Source organism: Habropoda laboriosa, unplaced genomic scaffold (genome assembly GCF_001263275.1).
Source record: "Habropoda laboriosa isolate 0110345459 unplaced genomic scaffold, ASM126327v1 scaffold597, whole genome shotgun sequence".
Taxonomy (NCBI): domain Eukaryota; kingdom Metazoa; phylum Arthropoda; class Insecta; order Hymenoptera; family Apidae; genus Habropoda; species Habropoda laboriosa.
This window is the reverse complement of record NW_017100768.1, coordinates 340,724-345,420: the sequence shown is the minus strand read 5'-3', so window position 1 is coordinate 345,420 and position 4,697 is coordinate 340,724.

The window sequence follows — 4,697 nt, the reverse complement described above, 5'->3', positions numbered from 1 at the left end:
CCAGCCAGCCAGCCGGATGCTTAGAATTTCGATAAATCTAACTTGGCAGGAGAAACAAACGGCCGGAGAGAGGCTTCTTTCGAGGGAGCACCGGTGCTTGGCTCGCGTTCAAAAATTTCGTTTCTTTTTTCAGCGGCAGCGGAGCGCGCGGTAAACGGTGCATTAACGAGATCGCGCTCGATTCGTCCGCCGATATCGAGCAACCGAGTACAATTGTTCGAACGGGCTCGAAGATGGAATCTCCGCGACGCGTCCGCGATACTCTTATCGAGAAAACCAACTGTGAAATGCCTCGTAAACTTTTACGACGCTATTTACAACTGCTAAAAATATCGCCTCCGAACGTTATTTGTAAACCGTCGAGGGGACTTAGTCCAAAGATTATTGCAACGGCGAACCAAGGTTAAGCGGGATACGTATGGGACACCTTGCGTTTCTTTCCACGACTCTAACCGATCCTCCTCGATATCAGCCCGGAGGCTGACGGTTAGGTTGCGTCACCGTCTATATTACCGTCCACCGCGGCCACTACGTATCGACGTCGAGGAGTAAACAGCCGTTTTCCCCCGTCCGGCCTCCCGCGAGATAACGCCCGTTCAAAACACCGATTGCGACGCGCTCCGAACTTACGCTCTCTCCCCTTACAATTAGTTTCGGAGAGAGCAGAGCTGGCCGTTTGCTAGAATACAAAGTCGATCAAAGGGAACCGCGTGTCCGTCTTCCGGCCGTTGATGGAGTAATGCGCGTTCGTTGTGTTTCAATTGGTATTCGCGGCCCACGCGCGAGCACGCGTGGCCGTTTTTAACGAGCCCGCGGCCGCCAACGAGAGGAGCCGCTCGCGTAAACGAGAGGCGGAGCAACCGCTCCGAAGAGGTCAGAGGCCACTACCAATCGCAATCTCCCGATAACCACTCTCCTCGCGTACGCTGCTTTTTTACACGCGCCGCCTAGCCTCTTCTCCACCTCTTTTCCCTCTTCTCGTGTCACCACCAACGACCAATCGATCCGATCGCCAGGAACCACGCATAATCGCTCCATTTGTACAAGTCGCTTCTCCACCACCCCCGTTAAAACCTTTTACTCCCAGACAAATAGCCCCTCGACCTCTCTGTCCATTCCTACACCCTCATACACGAATGGTCGGTCCATTCTTCTTCCGTCGAATCGACGACATCTCCTACCACGGTCGATCCAACTCGTCGGATAAAGAACAGCGATTGACCGTTTCATCGATTCGCTGTATTCTTCGTAGATAAAACTGCACGCGGTTGCAGCGTCTGTTGCACTACGTGCGCTGCTTTATCGACATCTTATCCCATCGAATTTTCACGTGCCGTAAATAACAGCTGATATTTTAACGAAACAACGAAAGAACATAGTCACAGTTCCTTTATTATCTTTTATCTCCCGCGCAGCCAGCAGGATGTAGATGTCACCACGCGTTTAAACCTATTTCAAACATCGACCAGTTGTTTCTCGATTCTTGCAATTCCTTGCTGATTCCTTCACATTACTACCGACAGATGTCGCGACGTACGGTATTCGCGGGAAAAATTTCGACGATCACGTAAGCGCAGGCAGAACAGGGCGACGAGCGTAAACAGCGTACTTTAAATGTTTACGAAATATCCACGTTTTGCGACGTAACTGTGATTTCCTAGTACCAGTTCAATAAAAGTGTAACAACGACATAAAATAAAAAACAATTTATTAACGACAATCGCTAAAATTACAATATGATATATCGCGCGTGAAAAGCAACGTTTCGCTTTATACATCGCGTTCCTATTTTTCTTCTTTATCGTCGAATCGCGCAACATTGCTAGAAGAAAATGAACGAACGGCTTGTCGTCGTCTCGCGTTCTCGTCTTACCGTATTTGAAAATATTACCTGTCAAACAAGGAGTAACGAAAACCGAGAAGATACGTGCAAAATATGATCGTTTGTAACAATTAACGGTAATTTTGCAAAATTACGCAGAATTTCCTCGCTTCGAGTATACCGTTCAAGGGTTAATTCAGGCTTTTCGTTGCTTTCGGCGTCCATCCCGCGAACAGCTACGGTTAATAGGCGACGCGTGATTCCTCTATCCTATTATCCAACGCAGATACGAAGAACCTTCTCCTAAAGCCAAAAGCAGGCGTGCAAAGATACGAGGAAAGAAACGACGAAGAACAGCCTGTATACGCCAAGGTAAAGTTTTCAAATTCGCCCATTTTCCTCACCTCTATTCTACCGTCTGGCTGATTTCGTACGCCTGCGCCAAACTATGCACAAACGACGTAGAGGGAAACGGATAACCCTAAGTGTATACTTACTTTATCGCGAAACGCGTTTAAAAAGGTATTCCTCCTTATTCCCCATTCCAGTACAGAGTTCAGGTCGTTGGACAGGTTAGAAAAACTTGAAACGCGTCGTTCTCGAAACGATATTTGCCAAATTGGCAACACTGATCTACATCTCGTAAGCTATCGAACCATACCATATCTTTCGAGTTTTTCTACGCATACCCGACGATACTTCTCGCATGTTTCACGTCGTATTTCACTCGACAGTTTTAAATATCGATAGTTTCTTCGCAACAAATTCAGAACAATCGTGTTAAAACGTCTGGTGGAAAGTAGAATACCTTCTTAAAAGAGTTGGACGATGAAAATCGAGGTTGGCCGTTCGATATCGTTGAATGTTCGAGATTGAGAGATTGAGAGTTTAACGACGGTATTGTACACAGACTTGTTACGTTTCGCAACCGGTTTACCATCTCCGAAATCATTTTTCGCGAAGATTCGAGAAACAACTGGTTCGGATCGAAACTAAACGAATTGAAATATCCGTCGAAGCGAATCGTCGTTGAGAGATACTTTGGCGAAATATTACTCGCTCTTTATTCGACACACAATTCGACCAGCACTGCGGGCTCGAGTGCTTTGCAATATTTACAACATACACCGACGACAATAATCGTATAATCTATTGGAGTTTCTTTCGGAATACGTTCACACAGAATCGGTAATAACTTGTACACACGTGTACGCTACATACATGGTGTCACCATCGGTCAACTTTCGATCGCAGAGACATTCTTTCCTTTCTTCGCTTTGCTTTTTACCTTCCTTCGAGTCGATGTGTTTCGATCGTTTGCAATTGTCTAAATTTCACGAATTACGCGCAATTTTTCCCAAAAACCTATCGCGCGCGGGGTTTGTGTCTCTAAAATCGCGTACGTGTCGCGTTACGCTCAGGGCACCAAAAACTTGCTGCATCGAAGGCATCTCGTGGCTATTGTTTTATTTTTTATTTTAATTCTCTTTTTAAATAAATAATTCGCGATTACTTCGTTTGTTTTATTACTCGGTAGCATTGGACGTCAGAGTATCTGTGCTCAACAGCAACAAGTTGCTAGGCTTATTAACTCGCTCGCACATTTTATCCCCACCCCTTCCCATCCTCTCTCTCTCTTGCCCCACCCCCTCTCCCTTCTGCTTTTCACGCTTCTTGGCCCACTCTTTCTTACTTTCACACACACGCTCACGCACGCACGCACACACTTGACATTTGCACGCGCACTCTCATCTGCCGTTTTTCTCTCTCTTTTTTTTTTTCTTTTTCATTTCTACCGGTGCAGAAAATAGTGTTGCTTTTTATATTTTTCATTTCTTTGCATTCGTTTAAAAACTGTCCACTTAAATATCGTTACTTCATAAATCTAAGCACTCTGTTGTATCGTAAAGTTATACATCGAAATCTGTGTTTATTACTTTGTATGGCGGAAAGGTAGTCGCGTGCTTCGAGCATCAGAGTATGGAGTACACGCTAACGTTACATTTCAATGTTCGGACCAGACCCCGCTCGAGCATATTTTCTCATTGACCGAATTAAGACCTTGCCGCGTTTAGGTTAACTATGGAATCGAGGCCGCGAAACAACGACGACGACGATGGCAACGACGAAACTCCACACTCGTACGCTGGAAGCAGCCGCGAACGAAGCCGTACCAAACTAATTTTCTCGTAAATATCATACGTGTTACGTGAATATCGTTAACGAAGACACGCCGGATCGTACGAGGAAGGAGCGGAAAACTTCGATACAAGTACTATCAGCCGGAACGCGATACGTCTCGAGCGTGCACATACGTAAGTAGGTACCTCTGTATGTTACCTTACTATGTTATTTATTTAGCTGCGTTTCATCTTTTTTCATTATTATTATTATTATCGTTAATATTATTATTAATATTATTAGTACTGTTACTACCACGGTGCCCTGGCTGTCGGTAAACTACACAATGTACATTCTAAATCGTTTCACGGTGCTATATTCGAGATAAAACTATATCGATATTCGACTGAGATTGTGTTTTTTTTTTTTTATGCACCATAGTGCGCTTCTTTTCCCTTCGTGCATAAGAGATTTTCTTTCTGCGTGATCCAATCGCTGCTGCTGGGCACATCTTTTACAAAAGCGATGCTACGCGACGAGTAATCGAACGATAACATTTGTATTTTTTTTTTTCGCTAGAAAATCCAACGTGAAACGTGAAATTGTGGTAAAAAATCTTTTCAAAACCTAGGAGTTTTTTTTTCGAATCTCTGTTTTAATTAACGTAACACTTATATGAAAGATATACGGGGTAACCCGTTTTAATCGACAATTGCTCGAACTGGTGAATCTTCAACAAAACCACGCAACATGT